This window comes from Macrotis lagotis, chromosome 2 (genome assembly GCF_037893015.1).
Source record: "Macrotis lagotis isolate mMagLag1 chromosome 2, bilby.v1.9.chrom.fasta, whole genome shotgun sequence".
Taxonomy (NCBI): Eukaryota; Metazoa; Chordata; class Mammalia; order Peramelemorphia; family Peramelidae; genus Macrotis; species Macrotis lagotis.
Genome location: NC_133659.1, coordinates 238,905,440 through 238,919,570, shown reverse-complemented (window position 1 = coordinate 238,919,570; position 14,131 = coordinate 238,905,440). Strand labels below are relative to the sequence as shown.

At 37.3% G+C, this 14,131-nt stretch overlaps 1 protein-coding gene across 10 annotated transcripts in view; it reads left to right on the top strand.

The window, feature by feature from the left end:
- Positions 1-14,131, top strand: part of MGAT1 (alpha-1,3-mannosyl-glycoprotein 2-beta-N-acetylglucosaminyltransferase) — a 36,746-nt gene that overhangs the window by 14,699 nt on the left and 7,916 nt on the right. For 8 of the 10 annotated variants that reach the window (XM_074225250.1, XM_074225255.1, XM_074225254.1 and 5 more), the window contains one exon: positions 7,602-7,720. The exons of 1 other annotated variant lie outside the window; for it this stretch is intronic. The gene's annotated coding sequence lies outside the window, so the exon portion shown is untranslated. Of the gene's footprint in view, positions 1-7,601; positions 7,721-10,673; positions 10,859-14,131 lie in introns of those variants that run through there. One more of the 10 variants, XM_074225257.1, reaches the window with a different exon arrangement.

The window sequence follows — 14,131 nt, the reverse complement described above, 5'->3', positions numbered from 1 at the left end:
GAATAGGGAAGAAGGTCTGGAAAAAATGGGACTACTGGATAACTACATAGGAAGTATGGCATATTGGAAAGATTTTTATGAATTCAGGCTTTTCAACCCCCTCAGAGACCTTTTTAATTATGCCAGCAGTCATTTATTGCATCCTGTTTATCTTTTTCTTAGAATTTAGCTCCTGAGCAAGCACCCAGTTTGGTATTATCCTATTCTCTGATAGAATAGTACTAGAAATTCTCAACTTTGTCTGCAGATGTTTCCTCTCTGCTTCTCTTTATATACTTTCAAAGTTTCTTCCCTTCTCTAATCTTCTCTTCTCCTTTTTCCCTGCCCCCTCCCCTTTTTTCCTTCAGTTTCTCTCCTGGATTGGAATTAGAGTTAGATATAAAGATCTAGTTCAACTCCTTCATTTTACAGAGGAGAAAATCTGAGAAGGTATTTGAATTAATACAAGGTAAGGGGTAAGTACTTACCCAAGTAGCAAAGCAAGGATTGGAATTGATTCACACTCCTTTGTACTTTAGGAAAGAGAACTGGATTTTGAATCAGAAAATCTGAGTTCTAAATTTAAGTCTGACACATAATCCATGATGTTGGGCAGATCATTTCATCTTTGGGCCTTATTTTTTTCAACTTTAAAATGAGGAAATTGGAACTTGCCAAATGCCCCAACCTTTTAATTAAGCCCATCATCTACTACCTCAGGTCTGACTTTTATACTTCTAGAACAAGTCATATAACCTGCTGACTATCTGCTATATATTTGTGGTTCAAATCTTTGCTTTTCTCTAATTGATCCTTATGTTCATTCTAGTGGCTGCTCCAAACATCTTTTCTCAAATTTTACCCACAGCAGCTCCCTTCTCCCTCTCAGAAAAGGCCCTTGACTCATAGTTTACTGAGAAAATAAGGGTATGGTCTCTGTGAGCTTCCTCCTTTCTAAAACTCTACATCTCAAATCGCTTTCCATTTATTCTTCCTTTATCCCAGTCTCTGGCTTCTCTCTTTCCTAGGACAATTCCCTGTACTTGTACCTTTGATCCTATCTTTCTGGTTTTTTCAGCAGCTTGCCTCATGATGTTACACTTTCTTCCCTGTTGCCTATAAGCATGTTCATATACGGTTCATTAAGCCTACCATCTCCTCAGACTATCATCCTATGCTACGCTTCTCCCTTTTATAACCAAATTCCTAGAAAACCTTGTCTGTGCTCTTTGTCTCAACTTCTGTTTTTGATTGCTTTTCACTCCTATAATCTGGCTTCTTATCATTCAACTGAAACTGACAGTAACTTCTTTGAATTCAGTGACCTTTTCCTAGTTCTATTCCTTTTTGATGGTCTCTGCAACTTTTGATATTATTCACTACACTTTCCTCCTGGATACGCTTTCCTTTCTGGATTTGGGTGATTGCTCTCTTGATCTCTTCTAGAAAGCGATCTGATTGCTTCTTTTCAGGACCATCTCTGTTGAGTCATCATCTATGTCCTGTGCCCATAGGTGTAGCCCAAGGCTCTTCGGGGCCCTCTTCTCTCTCTACACTTTTAATTTGTTGATCTCATCAATCTCTGTGTTTAATTATCATCTTTATATAGATAACTTCCAGTCCTGGTCTGTATCTTGAGCTCCAATCCTATTTTATCAACTGCCTATGGATATTTATATCCATAGGCATCACAAGTTCAACATGTCTCAAAAAATATTTTGTTTTCCCCCAAACCATTTGTTTTCCTAACATACCTAGTTCTGCTGAAGGTATCGGTATTGCTCTAGTCACTCAGTTTTGAAACTTTGTAGTTGTTAACCATAAGTTCCTAAGGCTAAAAATGAAACTACAAAATTAGTTTTATAAATGAAATTTACTTCTCTAAGATCTTACCAAACACATGGATGGATAGCATTCTAGCAAACACCAACATTGATACAAAAATTTTGGGGGCATTTTATATAAAATGGACAAAGAATCAGAAAACTTTTGGCAGCCAACCAATGAGATCTCACAAAGATGACATGGTTTTCAGTATGATTCTCTCAAATCTTATAATATTTACTTAAAATTCCTATTGACAAGAATTCCACTTGTGTTGAAGAGTAAATGTTTACAAATAACAATAGGATTTTCTCTCTGCTCATCCAGGATGTCTCTTATCTTGAAGTTTGTTGATCAGAGGACCAGATAGTATTGACACAGGTGAAGTCAACATTGTAGGAGACAGGCCTTCCATAGAAGACTGACATTTTACAGCTATTAGTTAAAGATTAAGAAATATTAATTCCATCATATAAGACATTTACCCCATTTGGATCTAGATACACCTTGTGTCATTCATAGATCAATTATTTAAAGATGTAGGAAGATATTACATTGGGGAAACCATATATTAGTAGGACTCAGATTTTCTAAGAACCATGGGAAAGTACTGTAAAATTCCTCACAGTAATACAAGTGAGTAATACATTCACAAGTTTAAAAAAGTTACAGATTCAAAAGGGGGCAATCCCTTTTTTATTGTACATATATATATAGTATGTGTATCTCATATAGATAAAAACACAGCAGCAGGGAAAAGATTCAGGTCTATTTCTTCTGAAGTCACCTTATGAAGTTCTAGGGTTAAGGATGTAGCTTCAGAGATTTCTTCAATGCAGGTTGCTTGTAGAGATTTTTCCTTTTTCTGTTGAAACTTCTTAATATTTTAAACAGTCAATTACTATTATCATTACTAGAAAATGAAATTCTGAAATACCTTAGATCTTGATGATTTACAATTTGATTTGGTATTCACAGAAAATCCAGTCACAAACAGAGGTTATTATTATTATTTTTGTTATTCCCCCATTTGGAGGATACCTTTCTCTTAACAAGATAACTTTCATAACAATTATGCCAAACTATAATCTAGCTGATATTTTAAATTTAGATAAATGTAGGCCAAAATTACTGTACCTGATTTTAGCACTGATTGTCTGATATGATCATGGCAATTTACCATAAGATCAGGGACATAAAAGAAAGGACAGTGGTCCCTTATGTATTTTAGATGTTTGTTCCAGGTGGAGGTCATGTAGGTAGCCAAGTGTCTCAAGCCAAACTCTCATTCTGCCAGGTGAGAGACATTTTTCTAAATGTCACATTCATAGGAAACAGAGTCAGGAAAAAGTATAGCCTCAGATCAGACTGAAAAACTGCTTTTCTTCCCCACTCTCTTACCCCAGTAAACTTTTTCACCTGTAAATTTCAACAAACCCCCTCTTTTTCTGGCTTTGATGGACTATGGCCCACCAATCTTTTCCTTTTATACCTGGATTTCAGACTCAAGATAGGAAGCCAATTTCAATCCCATTACATTTTTATAGCAATTTCCTATAACCAGAGAGATTCATCTCTAAACTTCATGAACTAAAGGATCAAAAATAATGCCATATTTTGATTATGATCATATAGTGGTAACAATGAATAATATTACAGGAAAAATCACAAAATATTACCCATGTTGCACACGTGATCTTACAACAAAAGGTTTAAAATATGTAACACATAGAAACAAATTTTCTTCAAAACTTTCCATTAATATGCTTCAACACTTGCATATATAGCAAACAGTTAATTAATAATGTAGGTATATACATACATATACATATATATATGTAAGGAAAATTGGACAAAGATAGAAAAAATGAATAGTTATAAAAAAATTTTAAAGCAAATTAACCCAACTGATAATTATATGTATAGAGTTGAGGACATTATTCATAGTGTTTGATTATTACAAAATACCTACTACCATATTTTAAAATGCATACCATAATTTAAAATGTTACACTTCTTCCCCCCAACTTTAGTCAAAGGTGCACATAATGTAACCAAAAGAGAGGAAAAAGAACCTTTGAACCTTTAAATTTCTCAGAAAATATGAGGGGAAGTTCGTTTAACATTCTTCATGTGATCATAGGCATTTATCTCTCCCATCCCAGGTGATATGACTACAGATGTCATTATCTTATTCACCAAGGTAGTAGAACATCTAGTAATTTTATAAGTTCATTCACTTCTATTCAAATATATTTATCACTCTTAAAAAAAATGAGATTTCTCAGGAAATCTCATACATGATAATTTCAAAACATTACCAAGAACTTTTCTGCTTGCAGACTTTAAATGCTCTTAATTGTAACCCAACAGCTAATTGTTTCACAAATTGTAACCTTAAAAAAATATAGAAACTTTTCTGTGATAGCTATAAGCAAATATCACATTGTTTGCAATAAATTAGCTTATAGATTTGAAAATTTAGTAGCCCCTATACAAAATACATAAAATAACCTTTACAAAAGTCTTTTTGAGTCCTTTTTTTTTTAACAGCAATAAATATTCCTGATGTTAAAAAGGACAATACATTAGTTATGAACTTGTGAAGTGATGGACATCTCTCATTCTATCTTAAAGCAAAACAAAATTTTGAAATTGGAATTTATTAGACTTAAATTGGTAAAAAAAATATTTATAGGTATTACAAATTAATCCCACAAATTCTTAACAGGCAATAAATCTCAATTACCACGGAACTTCTAAGTACCATCCTTGACCTCAAGGGTGTGTACAAAGAAAAAGGGTCTGTTGGTTTAAGACATGGAGAAATATACCTAACTAAATTACTCTTACAAAAACAACCTTAAGACAAATTCCTTTGAAATATTGACTTTAAAGAATGGCATCACATAATTAACCCATTCATCGGCAATTAAGTGAAATAAAATTACTAAAATTGTTAAATGCCCATCAGACTTCCATATAGAAAAATTCTTGATAAAAATTTATGACCTGATGGTTCTAAAAATCCTTTTTCTTTTTTTTTAAATTTTATTTATTTAAGGCAATGGGATTAAGTGACTTGCCCAAGATCACACAACTGGGTAATTATTAAGTATCTGAGGCTGGATTTGAACTCAGGTCCTCCTGACTCTAGGGCCAGTGTTCTATCCATTACCACCTAACTCCTCCCCAAATCCTTTTTCTTTATGATTACAGGATTTTCTTTGTACCTAACAATCTTAAGAAATTCATGAGTCAAACGTCAAAAACTGTGATTATGAAAAGCAACAATAATACATAAGAAATTTAGTTTTTCTTCATTCTGTCAATAGCACGATTTTTAAACTCCCAATTATTGAGCAATATTTCTTAATATTAGAGCATTCATGACCTTCACAATATCATGATTCAAATTATGTATTTTCCAACTTAAGAAAACTTCTCAAGTTAAACGATTTATAAACTTATTGCACAGAAAACCAATCCAAGTATGGTTATCTCATTAAACAGGTGACCATATAGCTTGAATGCATTTCTTAATTTATATAGTCCTGCTACCTTTTCCTTCAGAACTAAATTTTGCATTAAATCGACCCAAAATCTAGACTTATAGGTCCTTAACATATAAATTACAGATATTCCTCTCTTCTATTATTATTTTTTAAAAATAAAACAAAAACAAAACCTTTTCTTTCTGCAGTTTTTGAGAAACAGTATTAGAATAAGACTTTCAGTTTCCATTCTTATTCCGAAATCAACACTTAATTTTTTTTTTTTGAGAATTCATCCAACCAGCACTGTTTAGAGACACAATTTTTAGTAGATCAAAGTTTGTACACTGGCATCATTTTAGGGGCTCAGGCCTAGCCCTCTGAAATCTCCCCAAAAGATGCAGTGGCCTCTTCTTAGATCCCTGGGCCAGAGGAGACTGAAGAAGAGAGCAACACAGAGAGACCTCTAATCTAAATTATTATCATCATTATTATTATTATTATCATCATCATCATCATGCTAATTAAGACCAGTCAAAAATAATTTTAGGGACAGTTTAATTTCTTCTAGCTCCCTTATACATATAATTTGCCAAATCAGTAAATAAAACCCTGATAAGTCAATCTGATCAGAAAAGAACAATAAAAAATAATGGAAAAATAGAACCCTCCTTTCCCCCAAAACAACATGATTTTCAGGAAAATCTATCCTGTGGTGCCAAATAATGAGATGTTGGGGGAAAAAAAAAGATCCAGTTTTGAAAAAGGGAAAATAGAGAGAAAGACTGGCCAACCAGAACACAGAGACATGACAGCAGGCCTGACTTGGCAGAGCTTCCCTCTGCCTGTAATTTAAAACAAACATATAAAACACATAAACAGAGTCATGAGTACTTTGAACCAGAGAGGCTCCTAAACTCCAGGGAAAATCCCACCCTGCTCTCACACTAGAGGTTCCCTAAACACTACACAAAGACAACAGGGTGCCAGATAGGCAAATCTCCAGCACCTACCCCAGCCAGAAAACCAAAACAAACACCACCAAAGGTGACAAATCTCCAGCAAATCAGAGGAAAAATCCAGAGAACATTCCATTTTTAATCCCCTCTGCTCAGCCACCTAAGATCCTTTTGGTAGAACATTCCATTTCCAAACAATTTAGTTGAGTCCTTTATATTCTAAAGCATATTAAAAAAAAAAGTCCACCTATGTAGATTGCTCACCTTTCCATTTGAAAGCAAAATTGTATTTACTGCTGGAAGGAATTGGTTTGGAAAAATAGTCATTGCATAGGTCAGCTGCAGTGAATACTGTAGGAGGATTGGACACCACAGAAGAGCGAGGCAGGACAGTAGTTGAAACTGGTTCTGTCCAAAAGGAGCAGAAAGAGAAGTTTTAAAAACTTGGAAAGACTGTGGGGAAGGACTTCTTAATTTCTGATTTTTAATGTTTTCTAAATTTTTGAGAAAGGATCTACACTGGTTTCTGTCTAGATTTTTTGCAATTTTTATCAAACCCTGGCTGCTGGATCCTCAGACTGCCTCCTAACTACAGAAGTGTCTTGGGTGGGGGCTGTCAGCTGATTGAGCTGTATAGTCAGCACCTTATCCTGCTTTGCTTGTAATTCTCTTTTCTTGGACATCTTTTTCTTTTTGCTCTATTAAATTTTGACTCAATTTCTGAGCCAATTCCACAATGTATTGAGGATGTTTATCTTGCCAGCTCCACTCACTTATCTTACTGTTTCTGGACAGAGTAGGTTGCAGATTGTTAACAAAATAAGAGAAACTGAGCCTGTCCTCCTCCTTCCTTATCATGCTTCAGGCCAGAATTTGCATCAAAAACCTCTGCTAGGCAGTCAGAAAATTGAAATACTATTTCCTCTTGCTTCTGAACAACACTTTTATTTTTTGAAAAGTCCACTGGTTGAGAAAATGCCAGGGGAATTGCACCAAAAGGGCATCCCCTATAGCTTGGGCTTTCCTGATCTTCATATGCTATCCAATCTGTGCTTTGGAGCTCTTCAAAAGTAGCTTTGATATCTGCCTTTTTAAACCAATTCTTTGCTTCCCCTTTGCCTACTAGAGTTACAGTTAACTGGCAAATATCTGGGATCCCCGGGGCGATAGGATGGCAGAGTAAATCTAACTTGATCACCAAAGGAAATAGGATCTTTGCAAGGATCAGGAGAATCTTCAGTGCTTCAACTCACCCCTGACCCATGGCTTAAATTTATAGTGAGGATGTGCAGTTTTACTCAGTGCAGTTGTACTTCAGATCTAACTTGTCTTTCTCCCTCCTTAGGTTGAACACTCTGGTGACATGGTGTGTTGACTACCTTGAAAGGATGGATCCCCACTAATTCAGGCTTCAGACTTTTATCTGGAGCTGGGGAAATTGTATTGAGAGCAAGATCTTTTGAGGTAAGCAAAGGAGAAGGAGTAGCAGAAACATAGGAAGGAGAAGAACAAGAGGAGGATACAATGGGGTACATCAGAGAATAGAGAGAGGTGCTAAAATGAGGTGGAAATGAGGTAGGAGGGTAAGAAGAGTGAACAGGCAAGGAACAGGGAGAGAAATGAGAGGAAATAGGAGGGGATAAGGAACTGAAGCAGAGGGAGAGGCAATGCTTACTGCCACCTTTCATGGCTCAGGGTGGGAGGGGCAGAGCCCAAGGCCAGAGGAGAATCAGAAACAAAACTCAGGAGGCTTTTTGCCACTTCTGTCAGATCAGGGGAAAGGAATTTTGATGAAGAAATTTTCCTTCAAGCCCTAAACCAGGCCTTCTCAGATTTTCTTTCTAACATTTCACTGAACCAATGATAGAAGCACTCCCATTCTCTTTTAGAAGTTTTGCTGATTTTTAAAGTTAGTTTTGTCTTAAGATAATTAATTTCAGTCCTATCAAATGATACCCACCTAGGCCAGCTCAGCTGAGGATTGTCACTGGTTATTTTTGTCATCTCTGACAAAATATGTGATTACTAGAACTGTAATGTTTGGTCATATAAAAAAAGCAGGAATTCACTCTATACCATCTCTGATTTTAGAATTGGGTTGTCCCATATTTCTAATAGTCAATCACCAATAACTATACATAAAAACAATATACCAAAAAGACACTAAACAAATAACATATAACAGACAGTAGACTTATGACACAAGATGCCACAGAAATATGCTTTCATGTTTTTATCAAAAAACAAGCAAACAAAAACCCACCAGAGATCTAACTACTTAGCTATCTTACCAATAAAGCATCTCCCTTAGATCTGGAAATAAGCCCTGATAGTACTTCAGCCGGAAACCCAAAAACCAAGGAAAATCTCACCAAAATAAAAAATTGCCCAAAATGGTCAGTAGCAATCCCAGAGTACTTCTCTTCAGAAAAGAACACAGTTTGCTACTAGAGCAATTTGAGTTTGAAAAATAACAATCTCACCTTTAGACAAGTTACTCAGGCCAGACTTAAAAAATGTTTCCTGGGTTGTTTTCTTTAGGGATCCCTTTTATGAGTTGTCCAGAGGAAAAGTTTATACTTTTTCAAATTCAAGCCTAGATCTGATGTCACATGTACCATTTACTGTTAACCACAATTTCCTTAGGCGAAAAATGAAACAACTAACAAAGTTAGTTTTATAAATGAAAGTTTAATTCTCTAGGATCTTACCAAAGCCCATGGATGGATGGCATTGTTGTAAATGCCAATGTTGGTACAAAATTTGGGGGGCATTTTGTATAAGATGAATAAAGAATCATAAAAGTTTTGGCAGCCAACCAATGAGATTTCACATAGATGACATGGTTTTCAATATGATTCTTTCAAGTCTTGTAATATTTACTTAAAATTCTTATTGACAAGAATTTCACTTATGCTGAAGAGTAAATGATTACAAATAACAATAGGATGTTCTCTCTGCTCATCTTGAAGTTTGTTGATCAGGTAAGGTTAACATTGAGAGGACCAGATAATATTGACTTAGGTGAAGTTAACATTGTAGAATGAGACAGGTCTTACATAGCAGACTGACATCTTATAACTATTAAAGACTAAGTGTCCACCTTATGATCAGAAATATATCAGATTAAGAAATATTAATTCCATCTTAAAGAATATCATATTAGACAAAATTCAATTGGCTCTTCATTTTCATTCTCAAATAAGTAATCAGTTGCCAGATCAGTTCTACCTCTTCAATTGGGCTTCCTGCCTCTCTTCCCTTCAACTGTATCTGATAAAAATACATTAAACAAAATCTTAAGGGATTAGTTTTGTCTTGGAACTCAAAGTCTTTTTAGGAACAGTGTACTGTCCTTCCAGTTAGTAAAAATATCCTAATTGAGAAAACAGGTGGTGTTTACAAGTCTAATTTAGAATGCAAGGTCTTTCTTCTAAGAATAATCTAAAAATAATGGTTTGTTTTTCTTACTATTTGTTAAACCTGAAAGGACTTCACTAGGAATATTAACCCTAAGAAGGTTTTATTGGGAATATTCCACTCACAATCCATCCTCCATGTAACTACCATACTGATAATCAGAGGTCTGACCATATTACTTCCCTGTTTAAAAAAAAAAAGCTTCAGCGGTTCCCTGTTTGTGTTCCTTCAATAATAAAATTCAAACTTTCTTTATGTCGGTTCATATTCTTCAGTCTAGCCCCAACTTATTTTTCCTGTAAGGTCTAACCCCAATCTATCTTTATGAGCTAGGAAAAGATTTATTACCCCTCATGCACTCTTCATTCACCCAAACCACCCTATTTGCTGCTCTTTGCGTACCAGACGTAATCCTCAGCCCTCTCCTCTACCACTCAGCATTCCTGGCTTCCTTCAAAAGCTAATGCTTCCCTTTCTTTTTCTTTTTCCCCTTATAAACATTGTTTGCCTTAGGTATTGTTTCCCATGTATAATATAAGCTTGAGTGCTTTTAATTTTTGTATCCAGTTTCTTGGCATACCCTTGCCACTTAATAAATGCGATTGTTTTGAGTTTATCGCTTTTAGATTCCGAGATTCAACTCTCCATCTGTAAGATAATGAATGCTTAGAATGGAATGGGATCTGGAAGGTACTTGAAGCTTGAGTTCGCAGCTGGAGCGAAATGAGGGGTGGAAGGAGGACTGATGAGTGGGTTGCGGCTGTGCTTGTTGCGCTCCAGGTGAGAGGGCGTTAGGGCTGCGTGCTTTAGCTAAAAGGTGGAAGGGCACCGGTGAGTTCGCGAAGGACTCAAGGGACTACGATTCGGCCTGTCGGGCTGCGCCCACCCTTGGCACTGGCCGCGGGCGGCGGGGTCGGCCCCGGCGCTCCGGTCCGCGCGGCCCTGGAGGCGGCCTCCGAGCCTCCGCCTCCTGGGCGGGGCTCCCCCGCTCCCCGCCCTTTCTCGGGGGAAGGGCCACGTTGCTTAGCCGGGGCGGGCCCAGCTCCAGCCTCAGGAAGGGTACCTCGGGCGGAAGGCGCTGGCTGGCGGTGGTCCATCGGGGCTCCCAAGCTGCTGGAGTCGGGGTCTTGCGGGGCGAGCGGCCCCCGGCCCAGGACAGGAGACCACTGGCGCGAGCCTTGGGTAACTGGGGAAAGTTTGGCGGTGGCAGGAAGTTCGGGGCGTCCTGAAGGCGACTTAGGCTGCTGGGTTGGGAGGGAGGGACAGGCATCGAGCTCAACATTTCTGGAGCCAAAGAGGTTCTGGAAGACATAGTGACCCAGAAACCCGGGGTCAGAGGAGGCTGTGGAGAAGGTGTCACCGAAAGGAAGAAGGGGCAGTGTCTGATACCACACACCCCTCTGCCCTAACTCCCAACGGAAAAACAAACAGCAGTCCACCACTCGGAGTTCCTTCCGACTTGCCTCCTGGGTGGAGGTGCAGAGAGGTGTGGTGGTGCGGATGGGTGCGTGCGGCCAAACCTGGGGCAATGTGGGAGGCAGCCCGAGGACGGCGTGAGTGGCCAGGCTTTGGAGTGCATTTTACTTTCTTTTTTGAAGGGTGTATTTTAGTCATTTTTTCACCTACGGTAGAGTTCAGGAAAGTAGGAAACACTGAGCACTCTCTTTGAAAATCATGCAGCCAGATGTGGAAAGAATCTTGAAGGGAGGGAGTTATTGCGAAACTTTAAAGGGAAATTTTGATTTGAGGAAGAGAGCCAGTGTGGGGGTGATGCAGAGAGGGAAGAAGGGTGGATATTTGTGTTTGTAGAGATTGGAGGGTTGGATTTGAAGGTCCTCACCTCAGTTAATATTGGAAGTGAACATTTTAAACCTTTTTCCCCAAACCCCATATTTTATCCGTGTTCCTGTTCTAGTTTTAAAAGAGCTAATACTTATGAAGGATGAAGGGGAGGATCTGGTGGTGGTATCTTGGCATAAATGAATTTAGAGTTTAAGGGGAGAAACCTAGGCCTTATCCTTAGAGCTCTATCCTTCAGCTCTAAAAGCTATGATCCTATATGATATATATATATAGATAGATAGATAGATAGATATATATATATAGATATAGATAGATATAGATAGATATAGATTGGGGGGAGGAAAGATGTCCGTATCCTGAGAAAGAAGGAGCAAGTAATTTGGAGAGATTGGGGAAAGAGAATTACTATCTGGTTCCTGGAAAGGATTTAGGGTTGGGGAGAAAGAGGAGGAACTAAAATATTATGACTGAGGTAAGTAATATGCTTGAAATAATTTCTGGAATTTAGTGCTGTTGCAAAGAGAGACTTTGAGAAGAGTTGATTGGGTTCTGGGAGAAAATAGACTGTAGAGAGAAGGGTATCTAAGTGGCAGGACACTTTAATTTTAGAGTTCAAAGAGATGACATGCTATTTTGCATATTGGACCTGTTTTCATAAATACTTCCGCTTTACTCTTTTTTATTTGTTTATGATATAGTGGGGAGGGGGGAAACTCCCACTGCATTTGGAGTTAGAAGATACATATTCAAAATTTAGTTTTATTAATTATTGCGGGTATACATTCCTGTTGTGGTGGAGTACTGGTTCTGAAGTCAGGAAACCTAAGCTTTTATTCTCTAGCTCACACTGATTTGTTCCTTTAAGCAAGTCAATTTTGTAAGTCTCAATTCTGCATCTATAAGACTTGTCCTAGTTTATATAGTCAAAGCTGATTGTAAGAAATCTTTGCAAATCTATAATCTGCCTTGGACTATAACTACCTTGGACTCTTTTAATAAAAAAAAATCAGTCTTTGCAAATATAAAATGCCTCATAACCACCTGTGTGACTGTGTAAATCCTCTAACCTACCTGGGCTTCAGTTTCACCATCAATAAAATGAGGGGTTTGGACAAGTTAATCTATAAAGACCTCCAGCCCTAGTCAATAATGCTTCTCTTTAAAAAGTTACCTTATATTTATTTTTGAATATGCCTTCTCTGATATGGAATGTGAGTTCCTTTAGGTCAGTGCCTCCTTCATGTTTTTGGTTCCTGCCTTGTAGGCTTAATAAATACTCACTGAGTGATAGATTTTATAGTTTTGTCTGAGTTCCTTATTTTGTGTGTATTAGAAGAAAAGAAGAAAGTGGGAGGGTAATGGGACTTTTGTTCTATAAACTTTTGGCTAAGAAAGATTTCGGAGAGATCATCATCTTGTCCATTTGCCTCTACCTCTGTCATCCTACTCCCTTTCTATTTTATAACTAGATCAGATTTTTTCTTATGTTCATAGACCTTTTATACAACTTTTCTTAATTCACTTTTATTAATGTCTTGAAATCTTTATTGTTGGGAAGTGCTTTTGGCTTATCTAAGTGCTTTGTGTTAAGAGCTAAACCTGTTTCTAATGTGTTCAAAGTAATCTCAAGTGAGATCTCTGAATTATCCGCTGTTTGGGATTATTTTATCCCAGAGCTTTTGTTTGTATCTTGTATTTACAAACTATTGTATGGATCTTTTTCTTCTTCAAAGGTGGGAGAGAGAAATATCACCATAATGATATAGAATATTAGAAGTTATTATTAGGATTTATTCCAACCCCTCATCCAACAAAGCCCCTAAATGCTGTAAAGATTAGGTAGTTTGCCTTGAGGTCACATTAGTGTTAGGAATGGGATTATAACACCAGGTTACCTCATTTCTAGTATGTTTATTACATTCACTTCGTACCAAAGGAATTCTGAAACAGTAAGCTTAAGCATTTAATAACACTGCCATTAGATAGAAGGTCAGCTAGATGACAGTGAATAGAGTGCTGGACCTTTAGTCAGGAAAACTCATCTTTCTCAGTTCAAATCCAGCTTCAGGTACTTAGTAGCTGTGTGAGCCTTAAAGTCATTTAACCTGTTTGTCTCAGTTTTCTCATTAGAGGGAATTATTATTATCCCATTGAAAACACTAAATGGGGTCACAAAGAATCAGACTTCAGGTTCATCTTGCCATCAATTCTTTCACTAAGTTGGAGTGAGGGAAGATGAGGTTTAGACTGAAGACAGGGCAAATTTGGGGAAATGATCTGTACTAACTGATGAGTTTTCATTTATACATCAACTATGAGAAACTGAGGAAAGGAGTCTATGTCTTACAGGTAAACCAAATAGGGAGGATGGAGAAAACTATAAAATAGGTTGATGTATAACAGGGAGGATGGGGTGGGGGGAGAGGGAAGCCATAAAGAAAGAATGTATCTCTTATAGATAAGGAGTTAGATAAACAAGAAACCATAAAAGTAGAATTGGAATTTTAGGAGAGTAAATAAACTGATGGAAATCAAATGCAAGATTTTTACACACTCAAATTAGAGCCTGGGTTGCTAGTTATGGGGAGAGGAGGGGATGTAATAAGGAATGGGGACCCACGTGAGGGGGGGGAGGATGAGCCCCTTTGGATA